Consider the following 19,376-nt stretch of genomic DNA (forward strand, 5'->3'; position numbering starts at 1 on the left):
AGGATCACCAGAAAGCAGAAGAAAAAGTGACACAAGACAAATACAAAAAAGCAGGCTGGAGAGAGAGGGAAAGACCCATCACAAAGGGACAGTGATATATGGCTCCATCCCACTAGGAGAAGGTAGGCTTTTTGTTGTAATATGTTAGTAGATGAATAGCCTATTTAGTAAAGGCTAGCCACTAACTCTGAATTTATGTGGAGGTGGAGTGAGGCAGGTGGGGAGAGAAGAGATAGAAGAGAATGCCAACAAAACACTGTCTCAATGGGAATGAGAAGCAACGGGAAAGGCCTAAGCTCAGAACTCTAAGCCTCAAAGAACCAGAAGACAGAGGAGCCAAATCACAAGGGGCAAGGATGAGCCAATACTGATGACCAGGGGGTGGGGCAACAGGAATCCACTCCAAGCAACAGACTTATCAGATTCTACTTTTTAACAGTAACTCTAGCAGGGCTGTGTAAGATATACTGGAGTGGTGGGACCAGGGGTAGGGAAACCACTTTGGCTTCTGCCACCTCTCAGAAGAGATAACCGTGGCCCAAAAAGGAAGAGAGAGCAGGCTGAAAAGACACTTTGTAAACAGAATAGTTGATAGGACTTAGGTTAGGCTAGCGAAAAGAGGTGACAGGACTGTCAGACAAGGAAGGAAGGATGAGCACCGGAAGGAAAATCCAGCAAAGCACTGGAGCTCCAAGTTCAGTTTCTGATATGCTGAGCTTAATGGTGCCTATGACCCAGGCCAACAAGGAGACCAACAGCAGGAAGGAGGAGCTGAGATGCTCTGCTGGCCAAACAGAGCAAATGACACTCCGACCCGCTCTGGATTCTGGGGAGTAGGACCATTGTGAATCGTGTTTCTATAAGTGACTGTATACATTACTGAGCTCTCCATGGGTGGCCTCAGACGCTGTGAGTAAGCTCACATGATCAGCCCAGAGTGGTTTGGTAGAGTGGGTTGTCCTGGGGGCGAGGAGGGGTTTGTTTTCTTTGTGGCAGGCTGCAGCTAGACCGAGCTGCCTGAGGACATCTGCTCTGCACTGTGGAGCAGGGTGGAAGTAGGCTTGTGGGGACATGTTATTCTCACAGGCTCCAAGGACAGAGGACTTCTGCCTCCAAATTCCCCAGTTCCTCTTGGGTAGGACGGTGTAGTGACAAGTCAATGGTGATAAAAATAAGCAAAATGAGAATTAAGTTTACATTTAAAAAAAAAAAAAAACGTAATAAGATGTTCCAACATCATTTCTAACTGGCGATAGTATGCAACAAGACCCTAGAAGCTCAAAATCCCTGTTTGGTTGCCCACTCTTCTGAAGGAAGGTCGGCTTTTTACAGGTGGGAGCCTTTCTTTGTTATAAGATGTTGAGCGGATTGAAAATAATGCGTAACCTATTTAATAGTCAAGGTGAGGACGGTGGGAAGGACAGAGGTAGAAGCAGGCAGACAATGCCAACAGAACTATCTCAGCTGGAATGAAGGAAGCCCTAAGGAGCAATGGGAGAGGCAGAAGCCCGGGAAATGAGCCTCAAAGAGCCCCAGCAGACGAAGAGAAGCCCCACTACCAAGGCGAAAGGATGCCTGAGTCAGGACCTTCACCGCAAGCGTGCTTTACTGGAAGAGGTCTGTAAGCACGCAGCCTTCCCTCCCGCAGAGAGTGAGGCAGGCGGCCCGCACAGGGTCTGCACAGCTGGGCGTCCCCGGACAGGCCGAGTGCTTCCACAGGATGGGTCGTTCAGTTCAACATAATCCACCCAGCAGGAAGGAGGGAAGCATGTTTACAGATTCTTTTTTTTTTTTCTTTCAAATTATCAGAAAGTTTATTTAGAAAGTTACAAAGGTAGAAGTGAGCTGTAGAAGAAAGGGGCTCCAGAAACACGTTACAGCAAAAGAAGGGCCCTTGGAGCTTAGGCGAGTCCACGCAAAAAGAATATCTGAGCAGGCGTGCTTGGGGAGGGGCGGGGGGAGCAGGAGCCTCTTCACAGATTCTTAACTCTTCCACAGGCCACCTCTCCCCACCACATACAATGTATTTTTCAATATAAACATTTAAGAAGGAATATCAAATGTCTACAAACCAGCAAGCTAGGTGTGTGTGTGCTGCCCAAGCAGCGCGTGTGGAGCCCGGGACTGGGGCTGCTGACTGAAACGGAGCGGGCCCTGCTGTAAGAAGACCATAAATGAACTCTGGGTAGCGTGGTGGGGTGAGGGACAGAGAGCCTTCCCCAAACCCAGACAAGAGCCTTGGGAATTAGGAGAAGATTTTCTAGTCATTAAAGTAAGTGATGGGGACTATTCCTTTGTGACAGCTGAAAATAACCCCCCTCCTCCCCCAACAAACCCTCAGCCACCGGCCTCCAGGCCCTTTTAGGGGAGGCTTCTATAGCTGACAGCCCTGCTCTCTCTTCCTGGGACTTTCAGAGCAGGGCACTGAGGAACCAAAACTACCTAATTAGCAGCAGGGCTATTGTCCAAATACGGTTAGCATTCTGGGGGAAAGAAAAGCCTGGTCCTTCCCAGGAAGTGTGTGAGGGTAAAGGCGCAACTGAGAAAAGAAGTAAGAAAAGCAGACTAGTCGCATCGGTGACGGGAAGCCAGATTCATGAGTCAAACATCCCTCGAAGGAAACTTGAAAGCTATGAGATCTGGGAAGGGTGCTCACGAGAGGTGGACTGTTTGATCCTAAAGCAACAGTGCCTCTAAACCAGCGGTTCTCAACCTGTGGGCCGCAACCCTTTGGGGATCGAACAACCCTTTCACAGGGGTCGCCTAAGACCATCGGAAAACACATATATAATTACATATTGTTTTTGTGATTAATCACTATGCTTTAATTATGTTCAATTTGTAATAATGAAATTGGGGGTCACCACAACATGAGGAACTGTATTAAAGGGTCACGGTATTAGGAAGGTTGAGAACCACTGCGAAAACAATAAAAAGGCATGAAAGAGCAGAGAAACCTGTGGTCAGCAAAGTATCTCTGGGGGTGGAGTTAGAGATACCTTCTCTTTGTTTTTCCTTTTTGATTATCTGTACTTTCTAAATTTTAAAACCAGTACTTAGGCTCATTAGTAGTTTACCAGGTGGACAAAAGGGAGGCATGCATTTCGGGCAGACAGTAGAACATAAAAAAAGAGACACAAAGCAGCACAGGGCAGCAGGGATCCCGGGGTTCAGTCTGGCTGGACGGCAGGTGTGAGTGTGAAGGGGAGGCTGGAGAAGGGGCTGTGCCCGAACACAAAGGGGCCGCACACCAGGAGAGGAATCTGGGGTTACTCTATTGGGAACTGGGAGCAGGGAAAGTGATGACGGTTCATCAACAGATTGCTTTACACGAGAAAACAGCTCCTCCTCCTCCTTACCCCAGGGCACAGCCCAGTGAAAAGTACTGTTCTGAAACTCTAAATGGTCTTTTTTGACAAGATGAGCCTGAGACCAAATCTGATTACCCAAATGGACACAAATGTAATTGGCAATTTTAAATGACAACTTAACACTATGGTTTCTCAAGCTTATTCAATGGATGAGCATCCAGAACTCACTTTCCTATCAGCTCTGTGCAGAGTAAGAAAGAAGAGTGGAGTTGCTGCCCGGCCGGGCCATGGCCTCCTGCGGAAGCCCACGGGCTTGTTCCTTAGACACAAAGCTGCACTGAGAGTTTTCTCTTTGCCTTCCCATGTCACGTCCGTACGTTCAAATGATGCAAAGCAAACTGTTCATCCAGAAATAATTCCAAATATGAAAAGGTTTACACTTAGGATATAAATGTAAATATTTATCCTTTAGGACGACCCCCGTTTTTCACTTTTTCTTTTGAAGATGGTAAACATTTCATCAGGTTTCCATCTTCAAAGGAAATGACACTAGAGGGACAAGGCTTTTCCAAGTTCCTGCTCTGGCTGCTCTGAAAGGGGAGAGGAATGCCCAGGAAATGGGGGAGAAAGCTTAAAATGCGGGACACTGGCGCGTGAGGGCCCCCTCTCCTTTTCACCTTAGGTCTTTTCTCTCCCCCATTCACAGCTCTGGGTCCTTTGTTTGTTTAACAAACCATTACAATTATACCCAGTTCAATGGGAGGAATGCGTACTCTCTGAGTAGCTGTCTCCCAATCCACATGTGTGGTCCATCCCACAGCCCATAGCAGGCAGCTTCAATGTGCCGTTCTGTGCTCCAGTCGCCCTGGAGGCCGGGCACCCTGCTCACAATAAGCCCCAATTTCCCGTGGCCGCATGCTTGCTGCTCCTTCCCAGTAGCCTATAGAGATGCTTCAAGTTGGGCTTCCTTTCCTGCTCCCCGAGCGACTGCACAGTCCGTCCTGCCTGAGCTTGTCCCACTCTGCACCTGTGTCTCCCGCCCAGTGTGTTAGCTGCCCCTTACCTGTCCTCAGCCCACAGACCCACCACCAACTACTGGGCAGACACACTCCAGGATCCTGCTGGTCATCATGCCCAGTCTTCTAATGTCAATCACATGGGAACAGAAGTTACAAAGGCAAGATTCCCTGAGCCCCGCCTCATTAGCACTGCTAGTGCCTCTCTTGGCTGCTAGTAGATATACTGGCATGTTGGTATGGATTTCAATTTCTTGGCCAATAAATCAAAATATTATTTAGTAAGAACATTATATTTCAAACGGAACCTAAATAATATTTAGTAAAAGAATAACTCAGTTGAGCTCATAAAGCCCTCTCGTCTAATAATTCTATTCTGTCTAATAATTTCCATCAGCCAGCCCTGTGAAAGGGGCAGAAAGTCACTTTCATTCCCATCTAACAGGTGAGGAAACTGAGGTACAGAGACTGAAGTTCTTTGCCCACAGGCACCGATGATTATGATTCTGGAGTCCTAGGACTACTGGGATGTGGCCAGCATCTTCCTCCGGCTTATCAGTCAACATCTTCCACAAAGGGGAGGGCAACCTTTACACATCCCCTCATGTGCACAAGTTAGGATGTAGACGGGGCAACCCTAAAGCTTCGGAACTGACAGGGTTGCCAGCAGAAATGCCATGGATCTGCAGGTGCTACGGGGAATGTGTGTGTGTGTGTGTGTGTGTGTGTGTGTGTGTGTGTGTGTTGTGCGTGTGTGTAGGGGGGAGGGGCAGACAACAGAGGGTGTGGGTGTGAAAAGTTGCTAATTGCATCCTCTGATTCCCTGAAATACAGAGTGTACGAACAGAAAAGGTCAAGAATTCTGTCCTAAGATTACTTTTGTGATTTGAAAGGGAAATGTCTTTTTATTCTCTACTAAAACCCCTTGAACCTCCCGCATGTCCTTGACTAATTTTACTATGTGTTTCCAAGCAGTTATCAATAGACATGCCCACACAGAAATAACGTTTAAAAGCGACGGTCACTTGCATACCTGCTGGGTGTCAGCGTTCAGGCGGTCCTGAGGCCCTCTCAGAAGTGTGTGAGGAGTCACACCTGTGAGGAGAGATCTCGCAGGTCGTCAGTGAAGGAAGCTGGGGGAACATTCCCCCACCCCCACACCAAGGGAGCCTCCCTCCGAGAGCCCACACCACACACTCAACTGATGACATGCGGAGGACATGTTCTACTGCTTGTTAACATTTTCCATGCGTTTTAACAAAGGATCCATCAATTTTAAACTTTAAAACCCTCAAGGCCTCAATTGATCTACCACCCTTAACTTTAAAATATCTCAGAAATACCACATGGCAAAAGCCTTAAAACATGTGTGTCATCTGATATATTTAAACAGTGTCATAAAGTTCACAATGTTGCAACTTAGAAGATTTTCAGTATTTCATATAATCTTGCCCAAGAAGACCTTTAAGTATTTCCATTATGTCCTTTGTCCTACTTACAACTGGATTAAAAAACCCCTGAAATCTTCCCCTGCTTTCTGCAAGTAGAAGAAAAAACAAAAAACAAAAAAACTCATGCAACTGCTTACATAAAAATATTCAAAATAGCACTGAGAGGAAATGGTATTTTTTTTTTAAATCAACGGTATTAGAATACCATAAAACAGGCATGCAAATCTATGCAATAACAAAACCTGAAACAAATGATGAACTGGAAAAAGTCAGTAATAACTAGTAGGCATTCATTTCTAACAAAAGCTTTATATAAACGTCTAGATTTATCAAATGGGCTGAAGGCTCCTATCTGAATAGACAATTCGGTGGTCAGCAAACCTGGCTATGTGTTAGAATGCCGGGGAAATCTTTGGCACAGGATGGCACAGCGTCACTAGGGCCCTGGGATTCATGTTTTTACCAAGTCTTCAGGGCCCAGGCTGCAGCCGGCTTTGTACTACTGATCCCTGATGAGCATCTAAAAACCGGTATCTCTGTTCACCAATTAATTATAAAGCTTGGCTTCTTCCAACTAAGACTCTTCCAACCCGTTGATCCTCTTAGGTGAAAAGCTTTTCAGGATTTTCTTGCCCAGTACAAAGGTAAATATATTATGAAACAAAGCCAATTAGAGATCACCTAACTGATTTTTTCACTTGGTTGCCTCTTAATTTGATAAAAAAAAAAAAAGCTGTTTATTTTGCATGAAAACATCCTTTTTAGTTAAAATCAGAAAAATGCAGGCCATTGTAGACAACTAAATCTTTAAAATAACCTGTCACAAGTCAGGAAAAAAGCGGAGGTGAGTAGGTTGTCCGAATCATCCAGGGAATTTGTTTTAAGTGTATTCCTCACTTTGCATGTATAAACGCTTCACAAATCATCTTCATGGTCCGTCTCTCCTCTGAAAATACTCAACATTTATCGTGGTCTCCAAAGGCCTGGATTACATCTTTTTTTAAGGGCTTTAGAAAACATGAGAGTGAAATTCTTCTGGATGATTCTTCCTTTGCTCCCACCCGTCTCACCACAGACAATACTGCTTTATGCATCCAGGGAGGCGAGGCGCGCTTCTGCTTCCCTAGGAAGGGGGCACGTGACACGAAGTACGCAAACCAGGCAGCGGAGTAGCTTAGCTTCATTGTCAAAATATTCAAATGATCACTACGAGAAAGGGATTCCTTTCTGAATTCAACAATACTCCTCGGCCTCCGAGGGCTCACACAGGAGCTTATTCTTGAGCTGTTCAATGGGAGCAGCACTAGTGAAAGCGGAGAACCCTGGCTGGGAGGGGATCAAGTCCCTGGCCTTTCCCACCTGCCATCTCAGCACCGGCCTAACGCTTACATAGTTAACAATGTCACGGAGAACCTGACAGCACGCACGGCCCTGGGGGGATCCTGGGCGGCAGAGGACAATTGAACACAGCAGAGGAGGGACAGTTCAGAAAAAGAACACATCTAAGGCTGACAGGATGCTACTTGCAGACTGCTTTCCAGGTCTGAATTTAGATTTCAAAATCAGAGAAAAAGGTTTTAATATGTCAATTAGATTAAAAAGTGGTCATGGTAAGAAAAAAAAACCGAACCTCTAACATTTAACATTCCTAAATACAAATGTTTCTGAGCTCCCTAGGGGCAAGAAAAATCACATTTTTCTAGGAATGACTGGCACACGGCAGCCAGATTAATTCTAGTTAATGGTTTTAAATAAACGGGAAAATATTTGTGGGTAAATGATCTGTTTCTTCATTGGTGACAAAAACTACAGTTTCATGAATCTATGACTTCTGGAATGTACTTTTCGGTTGTCACAATATGTTTTTCTAAGCATTTATTGCTGAGAGCAGCTTAAGAACACGTCTTTTCTGTTAATGAACTGGTTTAACCGCCTGCTGAGCATTCACTGAAACCCGAATTGAACAAAGGGATTTCCCTCCAGTTTCAGCTCATTCACTTCTAGCTACTCCTGATTTTGCTTCAGTAAATTCTTCAGATTGACTTTGTTTTTTATTTCTAATGATTTGAGTGGGAAAGAACTGGGCAAGCCCCAAACACTGGGGATTCTGCCTTGGTTTTCCATGAAACACTCATGTAGGCAGATGATGGACAAGACTTGTTTCTGAAAAGCCTGTCAACTAAGTTTTTTATTTTATTTCCTAAAGCCCATAATTCCCAATGAAAAGGAGCCGAACCCTATAGAGTAGACTGCAGACAACAAAACCTTATTTCAATGAGGTGGACCACAGTGGACAGCAAGACTGTGTCTCTGAAGTGAAGACCCTCAGTGGGATATTCACATTCCCACCACACAGAGGAACATGCTGCAAAGTGTCACCAGAAATGTGAACAGACCTGGCCCTCTACCTTTTCTCACAGTCCCTGGGGGACCTTGTTCATTACCCAAAGTTTCAACTACTCCTGGAGGTCACAGGCCTCCCAAATATCTACCTTCAATTCTAAACTTTCAAATTCCAGACAAACCCATCTACCTACCTCTCACCTCGATGTCCCGCAGTGCGCCCGGAAGGTCACCTGTTCTAGAGCAGGGGCTCCACGCAGGGCTAACTCTAGACTCGCGGCTCCTCTTCCAAAATTACAGATTTCAGCCACTGGCGCCAACTATGCAATAACAGCTAACATGTATTGGATGCTCACAGGGTGATGGCCATTGTTTTCATCACTTTACTAAATGCCCTCAACAACCATACGAGTAGGAGGTATTAACCCCATTTTACTTTTGGGAAAACGGAGGCTTAGAAGTTGTACTAAGTTGCCCAGCCAGCAGCTAAGGTGGTGTGACGTGAGTGTCTACGTTACTAATCAGTCTCTTCACCGTGTCACTTCCCAGCCTCTCCAGGGTCAACGTCTGGAGTCACATTAGGTTTTCTCTCTGACTAAGCTGAGCTCTAAGATCTGTGAGCTTTTAGTCTCTCAATCTGTTCCCTTCTCTTTGTGTCCAGGGCTGCCACTGTGTGGGCGATGTTTGCCCTTCCTGTCGGCCTTATACCAGCACGGCAGGACAGCTCTGGGACTTCACCTTGTCCTGCCAACAGTTTTCCTTTCTAGCTCGGTTTTCCTTTCTAGCTCATTTCTAGCTCTAACAGGCAACAGGCTTTGTAAATCTATGTGTGTTAGCCCAGATGATGGCAGAAGCAGTCTGTTTTGAACATCTAAGCCCAATGAGGAGATTCTGCCCAATGTCTAGTGGGGGAGAAGGTGAGGGTGGGAAAGAAGGCAAGAAAAAGACACTTTCCCTCCTTTCTCCTGCCCCGGGCCTGGGGAGGAAGAGGAGCATTTTCAGCTCCACTGGTGTCCCTGAGGCTTCAGGAGACCAGGGCTGTGATGTGCCAAAGGCGAGAGGCAAGTCCCTGGCCTATCAGGTATGGGGAAATCTCCAGGTTCTAGGCCATTCCCTAGGAGGGAAGGGGAGCACCTAAAAATGACTGCCGTGAACTTTCCCTAGTGGTTGGCCAGGTTGGGGCTAGAATGTGAATTAAGGCCGTTATGGGGAATAAAGGAGGGGATACTTCCTGCATACTTGAAGTTGGGGAGCCAGACACAGAGACTCCCCGGTGCCTCAACCAGGTGCTAAGACTTAGGCTAGTGCACATCTGTGCTCTGGACTCGCTGCCCATAACCGGAGCCAGACTTCTTTGCAAAGAAGGCCTCCGCCCTGTTGCAGAGAGAAGCTTGGACCGGCCAGCTCTTTAGAAACCCCAGGGGGCAGATAGAGAAGGAAGGAAAGAAGCAGATGTTAAGACTCTACTCACAGGATTAACTCCTCTGACTCCTATGCAAATACCTAGGAAGGGAGAGGCAAAGAAAGTTATCATGAAGGCCTTTATATTAAACTCCAAATTGCTTAAAAACCAAAGAAACTAACAACAACTGGGAAGTCAACCAGGAAGAGGAGAGGCCAGTGTGCCATGCTGAGGCACAGGACAGCCAGCTCCCCAAGCTTGCTTGTGTCCCCAGCCCCGCATGCTGGGACGGGGACTGGGGCCGTGGGCTTTCAGAAGGTAGAAATGACAGTGTGGTGGAAATGAGGTAGCTTTGGGGAGAGGCGAGTCCCACCCCAAGAGAAAGGATATGAATCCTTAATGTGACAAATTTGTTGAACCACAGATGTGACAGTAACTATAGGTACTCGTGGCACCAAATGAAATGTCTAAGAGGGTCCAGACTTTGAGGTCAGTCATGTCCTCAAAGCAAAGCCCTTTTAGTTTATGGCTAAGTGAGCCCTACGGATGAGGCTTACGAGGGCCCCACTGAAAACTGGAGAGGACTCATGACATGGAAGCCACTGTTCAGAGACCAGGACTTTTAGAACAGAGCTTGGGCAGGAAGAAGAACTTCAATGTACAAGAGTCAGTAACCAGGGAACCCCATCTTCCTGTCACACAGGCACCCACTAAGTCTGCCCAGCATGTGGGGTGCACGTCCAGGGGGGAGTCGGACCTGGGAGAGGAGGACCTGCCTGGGAACCACATGCCCCGGTGTGGATGCAAAGTGTGCCAAGACGGTGCCCCCTCCGCTTTGGTTTTTAGGAAGCTGAGTAGTTTGTATTAAATCGTACCCAAAAAGAGAACTTGCAAGCAGGGAACATGGAAGCGAGGGTGTGTTAAGCAAGCAGGGAACATAAGCAGGCAGATGTTAGGAAAATGGCAGCAACCGGAGCGTGGGCCACTCTGGCCTCACAAGGGTCTGGCCTCTGTGGACACTTGCCTCCCTTCTCACACCAGACACATGTGTCCCAGGAGGGAAGGGGGAGGAGGAGGCAGTTAATGAACACTCACATGGCCCATCCCCAACCCCCACCGCCTAACATGGGAACCACTACTTTCCAATCTGTGGCACCCCAAAACTAGATGGGGGTGAGGGTGAGGGACGGTGGGAAGGTACGCCCACTCTATTGGCCAAAACTCAATTTTCACGGGGTTTCCTTTAAACCTACTACCAGCCTAGTGAGTAAAGAGCTCGGAGTCAAGTTAGGTCAGTGCAAAGAGACTGAGATCCCTACTGGCTGCTCGGTCTGTTTTTGGATTGTTTCCCCTTCATCCTAATCCTAATCACAATCTACTGTCAGAGTGATCCTTCTGCAAGCACGTATGTTCCTGTTCTCGGCTCTTTGGAATCCTTTAAGGGCCCCATTCGTTTTCTGTCAATTGCAACCAAGAGTCCTGCACAATCAGAACCACTGCAAGGTTTTCACCAGGAGAGCAGTATGCTCAGGCTTGTGTTGGGGAAAGAGACCTGAGACAGGAGACATACAGATTATGCTCCTGGATTTTATCCATTTTATTCCTTGAAATCAGTGACATGGTGAATTCCTCGCTGGGGGTGCAGGGTCGGGAATACACATAAAGGCAAAGGGAAGAAGTGCCTGAGCAATCTCAGGAAGATGGCTGGTGGAGCACTGGCTCCGCTGCGGGCCAGGTATGCAACCCGAGGCAGGTCCCCGAACTGCTCTGCACGGTGACATCTCCCCTTGTGCAGAGCTCTTACAAGATTATACAGTACGTGTGTCCATATGTACAAACAGAGGCCCAGTGACTGGGACAGAGTCTAAAGTATACGTACAAAGTAGACGGGTCTGTTAATAAGTGTCAAGAATGATTTTACAAACTGGGTTAAGTTCACAATTAGGAAAAAACATGCTAACCTGTTCCAGAGTACACTATCACAGAAAGAGTAGAAGTTCTTGATTCACTTCAATAATCTTTCTTTCATGTGGATAATCACAATACAATTAATTCCATTTCCTAACATGTACTTACAAAAGAAATTTCTAGTTTCCTGCATGCATTAAGTTTTATATGTCATATATTTGAAAGATTTCTAAATTATTAAGCAGCCAATTAAAAAATGGGCCGGCATAAATTGGTCTTACCAGTATTATAAAGTTACCCAAGTGACATATAGAAGTGATTCTGGCATTTTGGATATTGCTAGAATTTTCCTTTTGTGTGCGTTAGTGGGGAAGTGGACTAGTTTCAACTGGAATTATCTGGAGAGCAGGAATTTAAACACACCCATCTAAATATTCTCCTCGCTTTGGCCTTCCAACTGGAGCAGCTGTGGATAGCTTTTCTAGAAGTCAGCCCCAAGAGTAAAATAAATTTGGAAGCAGTTTATCTAGTGAGAGGCTTAGGGGGGGAAAAATTCAAGTGTAAGATGAAATATAAGAAAAGAACACTAAAACAGAAACAAAATTATGGCATATTACAGTCAAGGACATTTTGTAAAAAAAATGTTTGGAGAGAGGCCAAGAGTTATGGTTAAGCAACGCTGTTAGCACTAAAGCTGCAAAACAGGGGAGGGCTGCTTTAGGGTGAAGAAGGCAATGGGCTTAAACAGAGAACAACATGCATGCTACGTGGGAAAGACAACCAAAATGCTGAATATGAAATTTAAGGCAGGAATTACTATTATGAAATAGGTGTTTAATACAAATCGTAATCTCCAGATGTATGGAGAATGATAAGAGATAAAACTGTGACTCCTGCCAACCATGAGTTCCCTCAAATAAACACTGGATTTAGGGGCACTTATTTCCTAACACATATTTCACAACTTTAGGAAATTTGGACAGAACATATGCAAACTGAGAATCACCTCATATTACAGCCTTAGGAGCATGACTTAGAAACTCTGAATTGTAATGTATGTAACATACTAAATGTGATTCTACATGGAGGAAAACACCCCCAAATTTTCCCTGGGATTTGTTTGTTTTGTAAGATAAAACAATGCTAAAACATCTTTTTAAAATGTAAGGGAGTGGGATCACAAAGTTTCGAGTAAGCAAGTCATGATAAATAAAAGTCAACTGTATAAAAGCCCTTATACACAGCAGTGGTGTCCACTCTAACGCAGAGAGGACGGGACACAGACTCACCACTGACCACAGGCGAGCAGGCTGGGCAGGAGTCAGACAACCTGGCAGAGGCATACTAACCTGGCTAAGTCTGACGTACAGAGGAGTTTTAGATGCGAAACAGAGGCCACATCAAATGTAGAGCAACCCTAGAGGGGGGAAAATCAAAAGGTTAAAAAACAAGGCATGGAAAAAACACACATTGGTACTGTGTCAGTAGACATTTATATATGGAATACGAGTTCAGGAATGCCAGAATCAAAAAAAAAAAAATTTTCTCCATCAACATGCCACAGCGGCATATTCCAACATTCCAGAGGCACGCACACCTTTGAGTCCTTAAAGGATTTTTAGTTTTAGTTTAGGGATGTGGTTACAAGCAGGAGCTACGGCGCCAGAATGCCTAGATTCAAATCCGGGGGCCTCCTGGGGCCACTTAGAAACCTGGTGCAATCTGTTTAGTCTCCCCCTGCCTCCACTTCCTTGCCTGTAAAATGGAAATAATCATACCTATGGCACAAGAGCCCTTTGAGGATTAAATGAGTTCATCTGAGTCCAGTGCTTAACACCCGAGTGGTAAGCAGGGAGCCCTCGGGTATTTGCAGTTATTTCCCAGAGACCCTGACTCAAGTGAAAACACCTCACAGCCTTGAGCAGCTATCAGATGACAGACCTTTAAAAAAAGTGACAACTAAGAACACTATCCTTTGGGAAAGGCAATAAGTACTGAGGGGCTGAGGGTGAAGTGCCAATGAGGGGAGGAGGACTCTAGCAGCAAGGAAAGGCCACTAAAAGGCAAAACAAACAACAAAAACTCCAAAACAAGCAACAACAAAAAAAAACACCTTTGCTTAATTCCAATTTTGTTTTTCAAAGACAAGGCTGCTACTAAGAGGAGAAGCTGGAGGGCAGAACTTGTTGATAGCAAGCATACCCAGTAAAGGTATTTTTAATAATTCTATATTTCAGACTACATTTCCTGCATTTCAATCCAATCAGGAAGGAGATGTCTCCTTCCCAATGACTAGATAAGGCTTTATCTGATAGGTCTGGATGGATGGGAAGCCATCTGAGAGGGAAGGAACTGATATCTTTCTACTAGAAAGTTTGTTTATGGAAATAAACATACAAATACAAACACCTAACATATGCTGATCCCCAAACCTACATTGTGGGCTTGACTCCTAAATTATTACTACTTGGATATTATAGCAGTTTTCAGTCCTGAGGGGGAAAAAGCCTCTCTGATAGAGGACCATGTAGTGGAAGCTATCTGATTCTACAAACATAGCAAGAACGCCATTTGTAACTGCAGTCACTGCGCTGGCCTGTGTGCAGTTCTTTCTATCAACGCAGACAAAGATATGCCTCACTTCTAAAAGCTGAAACACCCCATGGAAAAGTGTGGCTTGATTTCCTACTTTTCCTTCCACCCTCCTCCCCTCCCTACTTAGTATCATGTCACACAAAATTACTTCCAGAAACTGGAAGGCTTGAGCGGCCAAGTTATAAAACCTCAGCGCTATGCTTACTGCTTTCTTATCTACAAGTTAATACTTATGGGAGTGAGAGTCTATCGATGATCAAGGCCATGGTGATTTTCCCATTTTGTAAGAAATCTAAAATCTCAGCAGAATCGCAAGCTGCTGAATCCACCACATTTGTATGAGCTATGAGAACGCCCATTCCTCTACAAAGTTGCTACCACCACTCCCAAATTTGGAAACCTATATTTTAAATTTCATCCCTATTTTTAATCAAAATAGAAAACCAAATAGATTTCTTTTTTTTTTTTTTTTTTTTTTTTTTTTTTTTTTTTTACAGAGAGGAAAGGAGAGAGATAGTTAGAAACATCGATGAGAGAGAATCATCGATCAGCTGCCTCCTGCACATCCCCTATTGGGGATGTGCCCGCAACCCAGGTACATGCCCTTGACCGGAATCGAACCTGGGACCTCTCAGTCCGCAGGCCGACGCTCTATCCACTGAGCCAAACCGGTTTCGGCCAAATAGATTTCTTTAAAAATGATCGTGGTGGTAAAAATAAAACAAAAATAACATGGATGAGTAAAATATTAACAAGTTCCTGTACTGTGTGCTTACTTACCTATCTCCCCTTCCCACCTCAATCATTCTCTAAAATTTTCCATTATAATTTTAAGATGTTATTTTCCCAAAGAATGTCATCAACCATTTCCCACTTAAAAAGAAATAGGTTTTAACTTAAGAGCTCAGAAATTGGGCTTGTTCTGGGTCCTGTAAAATCATAGCAGATGATCCTTAGAATCAAAATTTCCTTTACACTTTCACTGAGAGATGAAGGTGTTTGCTTCCTTTGATAAGGGGTTCATAACACATAGTGGTGGTAAATCTGGTTAAAGATATTGTCAAAGGATGATTTGCTTTGCATTATTTAACATTATACCACAGAATTAAATCATGTAAAGTGGAAGCTTTATCCATCTCAATCACTAAATCTGGTTAAGTGAAAGGCTACCCAACTCTAAATTGTAAGTTTTTTCATCTTGTTACTGAAAATGTCTAGACACTGTTTTGAGATTTATTTTTAGGAAAGAATATTAGAGAAGAGACCTTGGCTTTGAAGAGGACCACACCTCCCACTTTTTATGCTTCCTGTTCAAAGGCTGATGGACTGCCCGGCAAAAGTTGCCAAATCTAAACAACCATTTAATAATTCTCCCTGAAGGAAAGGTTTTAAAAGGCTATAGTGCCAATCAGGCAACAATAGATCAATCAGGTTTTCTTAAAATATAGTGTTTGCAGTTGAGACCTGGATAAGCAATTACATTCAAAGGAACGAGGAATGGGGAGCTATCAATCTCCATTCATCAGCAGGCATTCACGGATCCAGGAGGTCTGCGAGGCTGGGAGATATAAAAATGAATACTATACAGCTGCTGTACTTCCAGCTAAAAGAAGAACCTAAACAAAGATTTACAGGGCAATGTGTTAAGTGCTATACTATAGGTGTGCACAAAGGGCTGGAGGTCAAGGGAAGAAGCCATAAATTCTTCCTGGGAAATCAAGCAAGCAGGGAGATGTAAAAGGAAGGTCTGGTGTTGTTTCCTTGCGACAGACTCAAGACCCTTTCCTTACTCTGTTCTCAAAATAAGGCACTAACTTCAGGATATGAACTGTTCTACTTGTAAGTGCTATATGTTGGTTCATTTATGTTTGACACAGACTTTCAGTTAAAATATCCTAGGGATATAAGTTTTTTTAAAAATAAATGTGTTCTTGTAATATTCCCATGCAACACGCATAATCCAGAATGGCATGAATAGCTAGCTAGCAGTCGTGAAAGTTAGAAAGTTCAAAGATGTTTTGAAACATAAATGAACAGAAGACACACTCTAATGACTTAGTGTTACTATATTAATAATGACTTTTAAATATCACTTTTTTCTTCTTCAGGCAAAAAAATAAAAGAATCACCTGATTATATCATGGTGAATATTTGTCTTTCTCTACTTCTGTGTTTAAAAAAAGAACAGGGTGTTGGATCAACTTCTACTTAACATCATTTCTCATGCATGCCATATTCCTACTTATAACATAGTTGTGACAGAACCCCTATTGTTCATTACACACTAGCCCCAAACTCGAGTAATTCTAATGTAAGCATGAGAAACCACGGTCTCCTTTGGGGTGAATTTCCAAATTCCTCTGTGTTAAATTGAGGTCTAATTTTCCTTGTGCCTGGTTTTCACAAGAAGGTCCATTCCACCCCATGTGCTCCTTTTCAGCTGTCAATAAACAGAGGCAGTGAATTCCCCCAGGGCTTCACAAAGCTAGTTAGGCAGAGCCATTCATTCCTTCAGGAAAACAGGGCATTGATTTCAGCGAGTTCCCAGGGAGCAGCTGCAACAAAGAGATCAAAGGCCCACCTCTCTCTCCCTCCATTGCTTTCATTAGGCCAGGCCCAGACAAACAGCGACAGGTTTCCTTGAGACAAGGAGAAGGCCCGGAGACCACCTCATGGTTCAATTCAAATTCATCCGTTTCCTACATTCCAGTGACAGTCCAGAATGCTAACCATGACAAACCAGCACAATTGCCAGGCATAATATACTGCGCACTAGTTCATCCAAGGTCAGAGGGAGAAAACGGGCACCAAGGGAAGTCCTCTGCTACCAGGGCCTGCTGGGCCTCAATGGCCCCCTGACATTCCATAAATACACATTGCCTTCTCACTCTCCCTTTCTTCTTCCATCCTGCAATCCTCCCAGTGATGGTCTCCCTTCATCTCCAATTTCTTTCGTGTCACCGTACCCAAACGACAGGGACACTTTATTCTCCATCGAATAGCTCCACTGATGATTGGAGTGTGGCTATCGTGCAGCCCTCATTGGCTGGCACCCAGTAAGCTACGACATATGATGAATTTAGAGCTGTAATTCCTAGGGCTTCCCGCAAAGGCCGCTAGACCTAAAGAAAGAGTCAGTTTGCGTAAATTCTGTTTGCCAAACAAAACCGTGAACAGCGACAGAACAGTTAGCTTTTTTATTTGAGCTGGGTAATCATCCAAACTGGTAATCCAGGCTCCTAAATGACAGCCTGTGTGTGAATGAGCCATGTGTGTGTTTGTGGGAGTGAGGAGGGACTAGGAAAAAACACAGATTGGCCTGATTGGTTGGCTACACTGAGCAGATATTATTAAAAAGTTTCCAAGGTCCCCACTGAATTCTGAACGGCTTCTTTGACACAGCTTCCATGAAAACCTGAAACAAAATGTGTTCATTTTACTGAGCTCCACTCCATTCCTGACACTAGTCCTCAGTGAACATGGGAACAGAAGAGTTAAATTTCAAAATTCCTAACCTAAAAAGAAAAGAAACGATATTGGAATGAGAGGGGTGGAGAACTCACTCCTTGACACAGAACATAACCTTTCTAGGTGCCTGTCTTTTGCGCTTCAGTGTTGATCTGGGGGATTCAATCACTGATTACTCATTTGACTCAACGATGCCATTTTGTACAGGGTGCTGAACAGCCCACATTGGCTCAGCTGGGGACAGAGATGAACTTAAGAAATGCAGAGCTCTAGACTGCACAGAAAATGTAGCTTAGTAAACGCAGTTGTACAGTCATCGTAGGAATCTGAAAGCTGACTCTGGCATTGGATCATGTTGGGCCTCTCTGCCTTCCTACTCTCCCAAAATGGAGAGAGAAACATCAAGAATCCCTTTACAAGGTATTGTGAAATAATGCTACATCTCAAAAATTATGTATCTCATCAAAAAAAGCTGCTCTTACGAGTAGAAACTCCTTATATAATAGATCGCTCTATAATCTAAGAGAGCTGTTCTGGAAACTCACTAAGTTTCTACAAATCAGATCATTTTTTAAACGCACTCAAAAAATGTCCTACTTAAAGAAAGGCTATGCCAAATGATGAAATACACTCATCAGTTCATTTATATGCCTTTCAAGAGCATTTAGAGAACTTAGGAACATCCATGTGGTCTTCACCATGACCAGCCGAGATAGCTGGCTTTATTCATTTCTATTTTTGAATGAAGAAAATAGACTTGAGAGGTAATAAACTGACTTACCAAAGTCATAGAATTAGTAAGTAGCAGAGTTAGAACTTGAAGCATTCTGTTTCTAAATCTCATGCTGTTTCCACTGTACCCAGCTACCCTGTATGCATATAATTATTCACCGAAGTTCTCTCACCATAGCTATATTAAGTAAGTCATCATCTATTTCTAAACCCAATGCATCGCACCATTCAATCAAGAAGGTCGTGCATGCACTCCAGTATCAAGTAGATCCATACCTAAATTTTAGTGTCACCTTTTTGTAAATTAAGCAGTTAACAATATTTTTAGAACCTCAGTTTCCTCATCTGTAAAAGAGGAATAATAATAGTACCTTTTCTCATAGGGTCTGTGAAGGGTCAAATTAGATAACTTGTATAAAGCACCTGGAACAGTGTTAACATATAACAAATACTCAATAAGGGTGGCTGTTGGCATTGATGTTGAAAATCAAAGCAATGTAAAACTTGTTAAAATGGGGAAAACGCTTCCTTTTAAATTTAAGGAATTTTTTATGGCCCAGAATATGTCCCTGGGTTAGTTGGAAGTGTGATGTTCGGTTAAAAGATATTTTCCTAGCAACCTTTCTGTTCTAATTTAATTCCATTATGGTCAAGGAACATTCTTTGTATGATTTAAATCCTTTTAAATTAATTGACTTGTTTTCTTACACAGAATATGGTCTATCTTGATTAATGTTCTGAGTGCACTTGAAAAGAATATGTATTCTGCTGTTGTTGAGTGGAGTGTTCTATAAACAACAATTAGGTCCAGTTGGTTAATAGTGTTATTTAATTCTTCTATATCCTTATTTATTTTCTATCTACTTAATCTATCATCTACTGAGAGAGGGTGTTGAAATCTGATTATAATTGTGGATTTGTCTACTTTTCCTTGTGCAAACTGAAACTCTATTATTAGATGCATAAACATTTAAGATTATGTCTTCTTGAGAAATTTACCATTTTATCATGAAAGAATTTTATTCTTGAAAATATTCTTTGCTGTTATTTCTATTTTCTACTTTATGATATTAATATAACCATTTCTTAAAAATTAGTGCTAAAATATATGCTGTTTTCCATCCTTTAGCTTATAAACTATTTGTGCCTT

At 43.6% G+C, this 19,376-nt stretch overlaps 1 protein-coding gene across 23 annotated transcripts in view; it reads right to left on the reverse strand.

Moving 5' to 3' along the window:
* Positions 1-19,376, reverse strand: part of PLAGL1 (PLAG1 like zinc finger 1) — a 50,893-nt gene that overhangs the window by 13,888 nt on the left and 17,629 nt on the right. For 11 of the 23 annotated variants that reach the window (XM_036316983.1, XM_036316967.1, XM_036316978.1 and 8 more), the window contains 3 exons: positions 12,781-12,848; positions 9,593-9,624; positions 5,361-5,422 (listed from right to left, as the gene is read on the reverse strand). The gene's annotated coding sequence lies outside the window, so the exon portion shown is untranslated. Of the gene's footprint in view, positions 1-5,360; positions 5,437-6,595; positions 6,786-8,315; positions 8,456-9,592; positions 9,625-12,780; positions 12,849-19,376 lie in introns of all 23 variants that reach the window. The other 12 variants (XM_036316987.1, XM_036316975.1, XM_036316986.1 and 9 more) reach the window with 7 other exon arrangements.

Source organism: Myotis myotis, unplaced genomic scaffold (genome assembly GCF_014108235.1).
Source record: "Myotis myotis isolate mMyoMyo1 unplaced genomic scaffold, mMyoMyo1.p scaffold_m19_p_7, whole genome shotgun sequence".
In the NCBI taxonomy this organism is placed as follows: domain Eukaryota; kingdom Metazoa; phylum Chordata; class Mammalia; order Chiroptera; family Vespertilionidae; genus Myotis; species Myotis myotis.